The sequence below is a fragment of the Anolis carolinensis genome, chromosome 2, assembly GCF_035594765.1.
Source record: "Anolis carolinensis isolate JA03-04 chromosome 2, rAnoCar3.1.pri, whole genome shotgun sequence".
Classification (NCBI taxonomy): domain Eukaryota; kingdom Metazoa; phylum Chordata; class Lepidosauria; order Squamata; family Dactyloidae; genus Anolis; species Anolis carolinensis.
In genome coordinates, this window is record NC_085842.1 from 131,197,315 (window position 1) to 131,212,308 (window position 14,994).

Consider the following 14,994-nt stretch of genomic DNA (forward strand, 5'->3'; position numbering starts at 1 on the left):
CTGGTTTCAAAAACTATGTAATCAGAAAGATTTTCCTGCAGTTTAGTATAAATATAAACAAAGTTTTTTTTCCTAATACAGTAGTCTCACTTATCCAACCTTCACTTATCCAATGTTCTGGATTATCCAACACAGTCTGCTTCCTGCCCGGATCTACAGCTGTTTCTCTAGGTAGTAAGGACTGAATTTTTTATGGATTTAGCTTCTGACAATGTGTTACGGTAAGTTCATTTTATGCAATTCTATCTTTATTTGTAGTCAATTTTTTAGTAGTCAGTGTTTGTGTAGTCAATGTTTTCAATGCTCCTCTGGGGTAGAAGAGCGGTATATAAAACAAACAAACAAACAAATAAATAAAATGCTTTGCAATGTTTTGGTGCTAAATTCGTAAATACAGTAATTACTACATAACGTTACCGTGTATTGAACTGCTTTTTCTGTTACTTCTTTGCAACTTAAAGAGAGCTTTAAACAAGATTTAAAAAAAAAACGTTGTCAAAGGAGGGGAAAATTACTATTACTAAGAACTATGTTACAATTATTACCAGATATAATTAAAAAGTGCACAAATCTCTTTTGAAATTAGAGGAAGATGAAGAATCTATAAAAAAAGAATATACAAAAGTGGGCACAAACATTTTGCCCAAAAAATATAAATAGATGTTGGGGAAAATGTGGATAAATTATATAAAATTTACCTTGGACAGAAATGTGAAAGAAAATAATGTCCAAAATGTTTATTGGGTTTTCCCCTTCATTTCAATTAGTGAGGATAGCTCAGGGTTCTTTTGTGTTTTTGTTGTGTAATATTTAATAAGCTGTGTAATAGATAAGTGCTTTGATAATGTGCTATAATATTAATATAGAATAGTTTAGTTTTAACTAGGGTATATACATTTTGTACATAGTCTTTTTTTCTTGCAGTTCTTGAATGTTGTTCATTTTGTTTTAAATTGGTTTGTATGCAATTTTTAAAAATATCTTTATGAAGGTACAGGCAGTCCCCAAGTTATGAATAAGACAGGTTCCGTATGTTTGTTCCTAAGTTGAATTTGTATTTAAGTTGGAATAGGTACATTTTTAAGAATATCTCCAGCCCCCCCCCCCCCCCCCCCGCCTCCATATATGAATGATGTTTGGTTTGCTATCTGTGCAATTTCACCTCAACCTGCGATAATTGGATTTTGAAAAATTTGGCTTGTTGTGGCAACAAGAATTAGTGATAAAACTTCAATTGAGACACCTTTTTCCCATGGGAATTTTTTCCAGAGTGAATTTTTCTTCTTAGGGGTAGATTTATCTCATTTCCTGTTGTCCCACCCCTGCTCTTAACTATGAGTCATTTGTAAGTCAGAAGCCAGAGTGTGGCAATGGGTTAAACCCTTGTGCCGGCTGAACTGCTGACCTAAAGATAGGGTTGCTGACCTGAAGGTTGCCGATTCAAATCTGCAGGATGGGGTGAGCTCCCATCTGTCAGCTTTAGCTTGTGGGGACATGAGGGAAGCCTCCTAGCTAATATATCCGGGTGACCCCTGGGCAACATCTCTGTAGAGACGGTCAATTCTCTCACAACAGAAACAACTAGCAGTATATTCTCAAATCGCTTCTGCCACTATTAAAAAAAATTGTAAGTCAGATGTTTGTAACTTGGGGACTGCCTGTATATTTCCTACCACTAGTAAAAATAGGAACCTATGCTCTACTTTTTAATCATAATTCCTGCAACCATGTATTGAGTAAACAAAACTGAATCATACTACATTTGTAACATACAATGTGCTGAGAATCAACTGAACTTCAGTCTCTTTTGAAATTAGTTAGATATCTTAGTAACAGCTTTAAATTCCACTAATTTCTAGGGAAAGTAGGAAAATAATGCAGTCTGGATCCAATTTTTGCCAGCATTGATCCTGCCCTTCCCTCCATTAAACATAACAGAAGTGTTATCAGAAAACTGGCAAGTGCTTTCTTTTTAAAGGTGGTTACCACATGTCTCCCTAGTTAATTTTAGAAATCTAGTCTTTAGTCAAGACCTTTCTAATGGTCCTTAGAGATTACAAATGGGACAGCCAGTCCCAGTTTTTTTTACCGCCTTCCCTTCTAAAATAAGAATCACATGTTTGTAAAGTAGATGTTCTTCTTTCCCTACTGTTCTGTGGTCAAAGCAAATCTGCTCTTGAATTGTATGTAGTTACTATACAAACACTAATATATCTAATATAGAAAGCTAATTGTACTCATAATTAATATCTTTTAAAAAGCCAGCCATGTGTTTTTACAATAGGGTTGTTGTATGTTTTCTAGGCTGTATGGCTATGTTCCAGAAGTATTCTCTCCTGACGTTTTGCTCATATCTATGGCAGGCATCCTCAGAGGTTGTGAGGTTTTTTACAATATTTAAAGTTCCTTTTTCCTTTATACATTTGTCTAATCCTTAATGCTTCAAATAACGTATATGTATGAATGTATGTGTATGTGTGTATGCATGCATGCATGCACACACGCGCGCGTGCACACACACACGAGGGTTGAATGAAAAATAATGCCTCCACCTTCGTAACTCAGTTGGCAGTACTGATATGCGGCAGGTACTGGCTTGTTCAGTAGACTCACCTCTACAGTTCCATTTGGTGGGAAGCCTTAGCATTGAACGATTGTGTTGTTAAAGTGCAAAGTATGGAACCCTTCACAGACGGTTGGTCAATGCAACTTAAGCATTGTGCAGTCATTGAATTCTTGACAGCAGAAGGTGTTGCCCCAAAGGAGATTCATCAGAGAATGCAAGCTGTTTATGGTGATTGTGTTGATGTGAGTACTGTGTGTCATTGGGAGACTAAGTTTAAAGATATTGAGGTGGGAACACCTGACTTGCGTGACAAAGAGTTGGACGTCCTGTGACAGAAACCACCGAGTTTCACAAGCAAAAGGTTGACAGATTGATTCAGGACGATCATCGTATCAACAGAGAGAAATTTCAAGCATAATCAGCATTTCACAAGAACACATTATTGCTTTGCTTGGCTATCAGAAGATCTGTGCATGATGGGTACTATGAGATGCTGGTTGCGGAAACAGAGTGTTGGCTTCTTCCTTGACAGCTTCAGAAAACTTGTTCATCGTTGGCAGAAATGTATCCAATTGTCTGGTGATTATGTGGAAAAGTGAATAGTGGTAGTTAAAGAGTACATTCTAAGGATTATTTCTGTGTTTGATTTATTAAAATATTCCCATCCAAACCCAAATAACCTGGGATCAGATCCTGGGATAAAGGGCCTGTCTGGAAGGGTCCTAAGAGACTCACATGTTAGGGCTCCAAATGAAAAAAAGGAGGCATGGCTATGTACCTTTAATGATTGTGTAAAAAAGAGAATTTGAACAGGAGTCGCTTGCCCTGCATCAAGTTAAAACACAAGACCTGCCCAGATTTTCTTTTCTATGTAACTACTAAGGGCTCTTCTATTCAGCCCTATATCCCAAAATATCAAGGCAGAAAATCCCACATTATCTGAGTGTGGACTCAAATAACCCAGTTCAAAGCAGATATTGTGGGATTTTCTGCCTTGATATTCTGGGATATAGAGCTGTGTGGAAGGACCCTAAATCTCCAACGTTTAGTCTTATATAGGATCACAAGCAATGTTTCAATAAAGTGTTAGTTAAATAAGCACATGCTGTGGGTTTGCCATAAGTCTACAAAGGAGAAGGTTGAGAGGAGACGTGATCACCATGTATCAATATGTGAAAGGTTATTATAAGGAAGAGGGAGCAGGCTGGTTTTCTGCAGTCCTGGAGACTAGGGCCCCTTCCACAACTGAATAAAATCCCACATTATCTGATCTGAACTGGAATATTTGGCAGTGTAGACATAGATAACCCAGCAAAGCAGATATTGTGGGATTTTCTGCTTTGTTATTCTGGGTTATATGGCTGTATGGAAGGGCCCTCAGACACAGAGCAATGGGTTCAAATTACAGGGAAGGAGATTCTACTGGAAGATTAGGAAGAACTTCCTGACTGTAAGAGCTGTTCAGCAATGGAACTCTCTGACACAGAGTGTGGTGGAGGCTCCTCCTTTGGAGGCTTTAAAGCAGAGGCTGGATGACCATCTGCCGGGGGTATTTTGATTGTGCTTTTCCTGCATGGCAGGGGGTTGAACTGGATGGCCCATGTGGTCTCTTCGAATTCAACAAGAGACATCACCATGGGCACATCACCTGTTATACAGATGCAGTGATGAAGGAAAAACTGAATTTATCTTTCTTTAAATTCTTCAGAGATAAAGCCTGCATCCCTAGGTCCACATGTTCTATATTCATTCACGATAGTGTTATTTTGTTGCCATGGGACATTTGTGACATTTACATCATGCAAAGAGCTCAGTGACATTTGAGGTCCTACTTTCCAAGAGTTGTCTCCTCCTCAGATGTCCTCTGACACATTTACTACTTGATGGCAGCGCCAAGAAGGCAAGGGCTGTGTTGCCAGCAAAGTTTCAAAGGACACATTTGGCTACAGTGCACAGAAATGAGGGTGAAAACAGGCACTGCGCTTACGTTTTTGCATCATACAATAACAAACAAAACAAGGATCATTAGCATATACCTCTCGCCCTACTTTATAGTCAATTGGATTTCTTCCCATGTCATGCACACAGAGAACCCTTCCACACAGCCATATAACCCAGAATATCAAGGCAGAAAATCTCACAGTATCTGCTTTAAACTGGGTTATCTGAGTCCACAGTGTTCAAAGCAGAAAATGTGGGATTTTATCCAGCTGTGCGGAAGGGACCCAAGAGAGGCTCCCTCCGGTTCACGAGACTCGGCCGCGCACGTGGCTCCCTTGGAAGCAAGGAGAACCGGGCACGCGCGGCTTCTCCTCTGTGCTGTGCTCTATTCGAACACGATGAAACATTTCCCCGTGGGAAAGGGGCTGCACAAGAGAGACATGATTTAATTCTGGAAAGTATCGCCCTACCCTTGCCGTAAAAATTCGTCGCTCCAGCGAAGGCCTCGTTGCCATGGAAACTGTAGCTGCCGGTGCGCCGCGAAAGTCTTTCCTCCCGGCAACAGGCGCCTCAGACCCTCGTGGCCGCCAAGAGAAAGGCGTTTACAGCTCCCAGCAGTATCTTTCAGTATTCAGTCTCGATCCAGGGGAGATCGAGGCTCCTTCCACACAGCTGAATAAAATCCCACGTTATCTGCTTTGAACTGAGATATAGGGCAGTGTGGACTCAGGTAACCCAGTTCAAAGAAGATATTGTGGGATATTCTGCCTTAATATTCTGGATTAGATGTCTGTGTGGAAGGGCCCTCAATTGGCCACCTTGTTTGTTTCAAATATAGATTGATGTAGACCTCTTCTACCTGAGTAATTAACACTATATAACAAAAATGGGGGGGGGGGGTCTGTTCCTAGTTTGAAAGTGTTATTTCCTGTTTAACGGTGCAATACTTCCTTTGAAAATAGTTGTTATACTCCAGAAACTTTGTTTGTGTTGCTGCCACAAACTATGTTGAATTGGTTGAGACTTTATGGGCCCTAGAGCCCCCAGTGGCACAGCGGGTTAAGCTGCTGAACTTGTTGATTGAAAGGTCGCCAGTTCGAATCCGGGGAAGCGGGGTGAGCTTCCACTGTTAGCCACAGCTTCTGCCAACCTAGCAGTTCAAAAACATGCAAATGTGAGTAGATCAATAGGTACCGCTCCGGCGGGAAGGTAACGGCACTCCATGCAGTCATGCCAGCCACATGACCTTGGAGGGGTCTATGAACAACGCCGGCTCTTTGGCTTAGAAATGGAGACGAGCACCAATTCCCAGAGTCAGAAACGACTAGACTTAATGTCAGGAAAACCTTTACCTTTACTAACTTTTAACTATGGGCCTTTCCACACAGCCATATAACTCGGAATATCAAGGCAGAAAATCCCACAGTATCTGTTATGATTGAGCCTCATGGCTCTGTTACTGACAGACGTGGGCGTAAGACTCCTCGAGAGTCAGATACTCTCGAGGAGCGAGAAAGAAAAAGACTGCGAGACATTTTTGCAGCACCATCTGACGAAGAGTCTTTTGAGGGGTTTACGGAGAGAATGGAGGAGGGGCTGATTAGCTCGGAGGAGGATGAGATGGATTGGACTCGGGTGAGGGAGGAATTGGGTGCCACTGGCCATGATGGGATAGAAGATGAATGGGGACCTTCAGGATTAGACCCATGGTCTAGCTGGAGGGATGGGACGAGATCCACAGCTGGAGATGCTGTGGGGCGTAGTCAGAGGTGTTCCAGCTCTGATGAGGAAAGTGATGAGGAAACGCCCGGGTTAAGGAGGACAGCTGACAGTGATGAGGATTTGTAACTGGCATAAAATGGGGCTTGGGAGCAATTGCAAATTGCGTTGGGCAAGGTAATCTGGACGAACGCTTGGGATCTGTGTGGGACGCTTTCCTGAAGACTGGTGTGTTTTCGTGTGCTGATACGTAAGTTGTTTTGGAATTCAGGGTCAGACGGCGGGAGGAATTGTGTGGGCATTTGTTTGTGCAAACCTGTGCTTACTCTTATTAGCTTGACCTTCCGTCGTCTTCTTGACGGACGCCATCTCCTGCTTTGAAATTCGGACTGAACTGACCACGGCTTGACTTCCCCCTTCTTGGACTTGGAAACTACAAACGTCTGCTTCTGGCTTTGATCTACGGAAAGGAACTGGGTCTACTCTACTGCTACAATCCTTGGCTGATCTGTTCGTGTTGGAAATCCTGTCTGCTGTGTGTGTGGGAGCGACGCAAGTTACTCTAAGCACAGTGTTGGCAGCAGAGAGGAATCTGCTGCCAATTAGTTGCATTCTTTTGTATCTTTTGTTCCTCGGCTTTTGTTTTGTTTATCCCCAGGCTGAAGCAAGCAGTTTGTTTTTACCCGGATTAAACTCCGGTTTAATCCGGTTTATCTTTTGAACGTTTTTCCTTGTCCCTTTTTGCTCCTAAAGGCTAATATTGCCTGGCCCTTGTATTTTACGGGCATTTTTGAGTTCTGTAATACAATAAACTCTGTTATCTTGAATCTTGTGGCGTTCTGTCCTTGACAGATTGCCCAACGCCCATAAAAAGTTTATTGCAGTAATAAACCCGTCAGGAAGACGATGGAGGAGTTAAGGGCCAAATTTGAGCAATTACAAACGGCTTTTACCGTCAGTCAAGCAGCTCATGCTGTGAAAGGACATGTTTTGACTCCTGAACGCTTTGACGGAACCAGGTGCAAGTTGCCAACCTTTTTGGCACAAGTGGAGCTTTATTTTTCCCAGCTCAGTGCTCATGCTTTTCCTACAGACACTAGCAAGGTGGCATTTATTTTGAGTTTGTTGACCGGTCCCGCAGGACAATGGGCCACTAATTTAATTTTGGGAAATGACCCAGTCAAGGACAATTTGAATAATTTCAAAAAGTTATTAACTGACACTTTTGGGGATCCTCTCCGCACGGAGAATGCTGGGTGGGCTCTGTATCGTTTGAAACAGGGAAAGGGGACTGTTTTGGATTACTTAAATAAGTTTAACTTGTATCGCCACCAGCTGGATTGGGGGGAAAATGCATTCATGCTTTTATTTACTGCTGGGTTAAGTGATATGCTCCAGGATGAATTAGCACGCTTGGAGCCGGCTGAAAATTGGGACGCCTTAGTAGCTAAGGTGCTGCGTTTGGACGCAAGGTTCGAGGCTCGTAAACACTCGAAAGCAATGTGTGCGCCACCCATGCATGTAACCAGGGCACCTGTGGTGATGGGGGAAGAGCCTATGGAGCTTGGGGTCTTTAAAAAGCTGTCTACAGAGGAAAAGAGCCGTAGGAGGCAGCTGGGGTTGTGTTTGTACTGTGGGAATGCTGGGCATTTTGCCAAAAACTGTAATGTGAAACCTTCTCAGCTTTCGGGAAAAGGCCAGCCCTAGTGCGACGTGAGTCCAACGCACTAGGGCTCCTCAAGCAGTCAACTGAGGGGAGGAAGCATGTTTTCGTACCCATTACATTATCTGTTGGGGGAAGGGAACTTGTTTCTACTTTGGCACTGCTGGACTCAGGGGCTACGGTCTCTTATGTAGATATTGAGTTTGCTAAGAAGCATGGCATTCCTAGAGTGCGCAAGGCATGCGACGTGTGGGTGGAAGGAGCAGATGGGAGACTGCTGGAGACTGGGGTGGTTAACCATGAAACCTCAGCAGTAATGTGGGAAGTGCAGGGAGTAACGGGAACGTTTGTGTGGGATATTACGAGCTTGCCTAGATATGATGTGATTCTGGGGATGGATTGGCTAGCTGTAGTAAACCCACAAGTAGATTGGGCGACACGTAAATTGACCTTAAAGAGGCAGGATTGTTGCACTCTGAATGTTACTCAATCTGATATGGAGGGAGTGCCTGCTGAGTATGGGGAGTTCTCTGATGTATTTTGTAAAAGAGAAGCGGACAAATTACCACCGCACAGGCCATATGATTGCGCCATTAAGCTAGCAGAAGGTGCGAAATTGCCAGCAGGAAGGCTGTATGCCTTGACTGTACCGGAAAGGCAAGCTTTGCGGGAGTTTCTAGATGAAAATTTAGCCAAGGGGTTTATTCGCCCATCTAGCTCTCCAACTGCGGCACCAGTATTCTTTGTAGCCAAAAAGACTGGGGAACTTAGGCTGGTCTGCGACTATCGGATCCTAAACAAATACACCATTCGGGATAGGTACCCGCTACCTTTAATCTCGGAACTGTTATCAAGGGTACAAGGGGCCAAGGTCTTTACCAAGCTTGACCTGCGGGGGGCATATAACTTAATCCGTATACGGGAAGGTGATGAATGGAAGACGGCATTTAACACGTGTTTCGGATGCCACGAGTTCCGAGTCATGCCTTTCGGACTTTGCAATGCTCCTGCGGTCTTCCAGAGATTCATGAACGATGTGTTCAGGGACCTAATTGACCAATTTTTAGTGATTTATTTGGATGATATCTTGATTTTTTCTAAGGACGAGAAAGAACATCGTCAACATGTCAAGCAGGTTCTGCACCGTCTGCGGGCTAATGGGCTTTTTGCCAAGGCTTCCAAGTGCGTCTTTCATGTGCCTGAAGTGGAGTTCCTAGGTCATGTAGTGTCAGGTAGGGAACTTAAAATGGACCCACATAAGGTTGACGCCGTCAACTCATGGCAGGAGCTTAAGACTAAGAAGGATGTACAAAGGTTCTTAGGTTTCGCTAATTACTACCGGGAGTTTATTCCGAATTTTGCAAAGCTCACGGTACCTTTGACGCAGCTCCTGCGTAAGAAACAGCCATTTGTGTGGGGGCGGGAAGCTCACGATGCGTTTTTACAACTTAAGTCTAGTTTTCAATCGGACAACATACTAACACATCCTGATGTTGACAAACCGTTCGTGGTAGAAGCGGACGCTTCTAGCTACGCGTTGGGGGCTGTATTGTCTCAGAAGGATTCCTCAGGGACCTTGCGTCCCTGTGGATTTTACTCGCGGCAACTAACACCCTTCGAGCAGAACTATACCATATGGGAGAAGGAGTTGTTGGCGATTAAGGTGGCGTTTGAGGTGTGGCGGCACTGGCTTGAAGGGGCACGGCACCAGATCGTGGTCAGATCTGATCACAAGAATTTAGAGCACTTGCAAACAGCAAAGAAGTTAAACCAGCGTCAAATCCGATGGGCTTTGTTTTTCTCCAGGTTTATCTTCAAGGTGCAGTTCGTGGAGGGGAAGGCAAACTTGCGGGCCGATGCTTTATCCCGCAAGCCGGAGTTTAAGACCAATGAGCAGGTAGTATGTCAGACCATCTTGCCTACTGCCTCTCTATGTGTTGTAGATAATGAGCTCGGGTTACATGACCAGATCCTTGAGGCTCAGAGGGATGATGTGTGGACTCAGGAGCAACTGATGCTGCTATCAGCAGGTAACCGTACAATTCTGCCGCATCTACAAGATCAAGACGGAGTATTGGTACGCAGGGGGCAGGTCTACGTACCAGTGGGGGCCCTCAGGTTGGAGGTGATTAGAGCCCACCATGACGAACCCATGGCTGGGCACTTTGGCAGGTTCAAGACCGTACAGCTTATCACCAGAAGCTACTGGTGGCCAAAGATGCGGCAAGACATTCTGCGCTTTTGTGACAGCTGCGCTGTTTGCCAGCAGAGTAAGACGCCTGTTGGGCGCCCTAGAGGGTTGTTGTCGTCTCTACCTGTTCCTGAGAGGCCATGGCAAATCATTTCCATGGATTTTATTTCGGATTTGCCTAAGTCTGGGGGTTATACTTGTATTTGGGTGGTGGTGGATTTATTTAGCAAACTGGCTCATTTTATTCCTTGTTCAACCATTCCGGCGGCCCCTACGTTGGCCTTACTATTTACTAAGCACATCTATCGTTTGCACGGAGCACCCGAAGTGATTATTTCGGATAGGGCTCCGCAATTTGTGTCACGCTTTTGGAAACACTTCCATGAGTGCTTAGGGACTAAGTTAAACGTTTCTTCAGCCTTTCATCCGCAAACGGATGGACAGTCGGAACGGGTTAATGGGCTCTTAGAGCAGTATTTGCGTTGTTTTTGTTTAGATCAACCCACGGCTTGGGTGAAGTGGTTACCGGTGGCGGAGTTCGCTTACAACAATGCGGTGCACACGTCTAGTCAGCATACGCCATTTGAGCTAACTTATGGTTTTCACCCACGGGGAGGTGTGGCGCCGTCGACCAATGTGGTCTCTTCGGACCCTGTGTACCGCTCTTCGGAAATGGCTGCATTGCATGATGTTGCCCGTCGCTTACTGTTGGAAGCTAAGGCAACGCAAAAGACTCAGGCTGACCGCCACAGGCAGGCAGGGGAGGAGTTGGAAGAAGGGGATTTGGTGTGGTTATCTTCCAAACATATTAAACAGGCTGGGGGAAAGTTTGCGCCTCAGTATTTGGGTCCCTTTCCTATCGTTAAAAAGATTTCTTCCGTTGCGTTTCGTTTGCGTTTACCGTCTAGTTTAAAGGTCCATCCAGTCTTCCATCGTTCGCTGTTGAAACTAGATACCTCCAGTCGTCGTGGTGCTATAGCGGAGGGTATCACTGCCACTTCTCCGCCATCGGGGGAGGAGGCCTTTGTGAGAGGGGATAGTGTTATGATTGAGCCTCATGGCTCTGTTACTGACAGACGTGGGCGTAAGACTCCTCGAGAGTCAGATACTCTCGAGGAGCGAGAAAGAAAAAGACTGCGAGACATTTTTGCAGCACCATCTGACGAAGAGTCTTTTGAGGGGTTTACGGAGAGAATGGAGGAGGGGCTGGTTAGCTCGGAGGAGGATGAGATGGATTGGACTCGGGTGAGGGAGGAATTGGGTGCCACTGGCCATGATGGGATAGAAGATGAATGGGGACCTTCAGGATTAGACCCATGGTCTAGCTGGAGGGATGGGACGGGATCCACAGCTGGAGATGCTGTGGGGCGTAGTTAGAGGTGTTCCAGCTCTGATGAGGAAAGTGATGAGGAAACGCCCGGGTTAAGGAGGACAGCTGACAGTGATGAGGATTTGTAACTGGCATAAAATGGGGCTTGGGAGCAATTGCAAATTGCGTTGGGCAAGGTAATCTGGACGAACGCTTGGGATCTGTGTGGGACGCTTTCCTGAAGACTGGTGTGTTTTCGTGTGCTGATACGTAAGTTGTTTTGGAATTCAGGGTCAGACGGCGGGAGGAATTGTGTGGGCATTTGTTTGTGCAAACCTGTGCTTACTCTTATTAGCTTGACCTTCCGTCGTCTTCTTGACGGACGCCATCTCCTGCTTTGAAATTCGGACTGAACTGACCACGGCTTGACTTCCCCCTTCTTGGACTTGGAAACTACAAACGTCTGCTTCTGGCTTTGATCTACGGAAAGGAACTGGGTCTACTCTACTGCTACAATCCTTGGCTGATCTGTTCGTGTTGGAAATCCTGTCTGCTGTGTGTGTGGGAGCGACGCAAGTTACTCTAAGCACAGTGTTGGCAGCAGAGAGGAATCTGCTGCCAATTAGTTGCATTCTTTTGTATCTTTTGTTCCTCGGCTTTTGTTTTGTTTATCCCCAGGCTGAAGCAAGCAGTTTGTTTTTACCCGGATTAAACTCCGGTTTAATCCGGTTTATCTTTTGAACGTTTTTCCTTGTCCCTTTTTGCTCCTAAAGGCTAATATTGCCTGGCCCTTGTATTTTACGGGCATTTTTGAGTTCTGTAATCCAATAAACTCTGTTATCTTGAATCTTGTGGCGTTCTGTCCTTGACAGTATCTGCTTTGAATAGGTTTATCTGCATCCACACTGCCATATATTCCTGTTCAAAGCAGAAAATGGGATTTTATTCAGCTGTGTAGAAGGGGCCTTTGAGATATTCATTAAAAACTATAGCAAAATGTGCAGCAGGATGTCCTGCAAAAGCAAAGTGTTTGCAGTTTATTAAACTGTTTTTATGATAGAAACAATTAGAAAATGACATTTATAATCCAGGAACAAAAATCATGTTACATAGTGTAATAATAACAATAACAACAATAAATGTTATTTGTTACCCATCTCTCCTCAAGCTCAAAGCAGGTGTATAACACAGTCAAAACACATGAACATGAAATACAGGCACCAAAAGACGGTACAAAGATCGCTATACAGCTGCAATAGAATGCATATCCAAGGTCCCTTCTACACTGCCATATAATTCAGATTATTAAAGCAGATAATCCACATTATCTGCTTTGAACTAGATTATATGAGTCTACACTGCCATATTTTATTTTATATAGCAGTGTAGAAAGGGCTGTATACACCCATCATTACTTATACTTTTGGGATGCTCTTTGTTCTTTCTCTCACCCAAATGTACACACTCTTTAACAGAATTTAACATCCCAATAAAGGTGCTGCAAAATGACAAGAGAAACGTTAAGGAAGGTTTGCGAGTATGCTTTGACAATGCCAGGGGTACAGTCCTGTACTAGAATAACAATAACTCCCTTCGACAAAATTGTAATTTAATTGTGGCTTATTATTACACATTTGGGGGGGGGGGGGGAGAAAAGGCCAAAAAACAAACAAACCCTAAAGTGATGAATGAAATTGTTTTGTTTTTCTACTTAAAAGAGTTTTGAAATTGGTATTTATGTTTGACAGCTGAATATGAGAATCTGGGGTTGCATCCAACCTACTCCTACATTTGTTGTTGGCGTAAGTATAAGCTGAAAAGTCCAATTCTCATTGATAGCTGGACATGAAGGGAAACATTACTCAGATAGCCTTTCTTGTTACTGTCAGGTATATATGTCTATCCGTCCTACCCAATAGTCATTCAGTGGCACAGATCCAAATTTCATTTTTAAAGCAGAGGTACATTGAATTTTGACATGTTTTTGGTTTTTTAAAAAGATTTTTAAAAGGTTTTAAAGATTTTTCACAGAACCCTTTTGTGGAACCCTAGGAGGTTTTAAGATCAAGTCAGGGGGTGATGTGGTTTTAGCTATGAATAGGTTTTTAATCGGTTTTAAGGGTTTTAACTGTTTCATCTTAATACTGTTAAGATTTAATACTATTTTGGTTTTCATATATTTTTAGATTTTAAATTGTATTGCATTGGTTTTACAGTAAAGCACTTTAAGTCTCTTTTGTAGAGGGGAAAAGCGAGGTATAAATAATAATAATAATAATAATAATAATAATAATAATAATAATAATAATAAGTTTCTACAGAACACTTTCAGAACAACTGGATGAAAGTATTAAGATGCTACAGACTTGTTATTGTTTTTGCAGCGGCAGATTTAACCCGGTTATCCTACTGAAAATTGATATCTACCTGCAGTATGTCTAGATAGGGGACTCTTCACGTGTATTATTTTAATTCTGTGGCTATTCTACATTTTTTTTTCTTACTGGATTTTCCCCAATAAAAGAATAGGTGGAGGAGGAGGCAATGAAAGGCAGTAATATGGAAGACAGTAATATCTTTTAAAAGCCTAGAATTCAGTGACTGAAGTATTGTGATGAGAAGTTTGGCTAATATTAGTCTCTTGACACATTGCATTGTAACTGATTTGTTATGGTTTAAACTCATGAGTAAAAGAGTTCTCTCCAGCTGGCAAATATATTCATGGGTGGGGGGAATAGAAATATTGGATCAAAAGGCTATGTGATGTTTCTGTTGGAAATCATCCTGGACTACACAAGTCTCATCTATTAGATATGTAGTAGATAGATTAAACTGAGGGAAATCTCTCCATTATCCCATGTATGCCTAGATAGGCCTTTGCTGGTTTCTCTCTTCTGTCCTATCTACATCCACTCTCTTCACCTTGTTGTTTTAGCAATGTGATCTCTGCAGGGATGAGGTTACATCCTCTACGTAGATTGGAATTTTTATTGCCCCAAAAAGAGAAGGCACAGACCATGCGGTTGTCCCATTCTTCCTTCTTTTGTCTTCCTACCAAGAAGGATGCATTTTGCCACTCTCTTGGGCAAAATGTAACTATCTAGATATCTTTATTTTTACCTGCTTACCTACCTTAGAAGCTAGCTTAGACAGCTAGTTAGCTCCAAACCCTTTACTATCTACAATGGATTTCTTTTTACCTCAATAAATACCTTTTGAACTTTTAAGGTGACTTTGCAATCCTTTGCCATTCTAAAGAAGAAAGGCTTCCCTTAGCTCAGCTCAGGTAAGTTTCCTGCTGTTTGGAAGGCGAGCTTCTGCACTCACAAAGAGGGTTAATTTTGAGCCTAACAGCTCACAGATTCTCGACAGTTTCATCTGTGACACCTCTGCAAAATTTTAAAAGCTGCTTTTTTTCAGATGATATTACGATATGGAAACACTAAGGCTGGATCTACCCTGCCATATAGTGCAGTTTCAGAGCATGGATTAACTGCACTAAATTGGATTATGCGGCAGTGTAGACTCATATAATCTAGTTCAATGCAGTTAATCCACATTCTGAAACTGCAATATATTGCAGGGTTGATCCCTGCAGGGTTGAG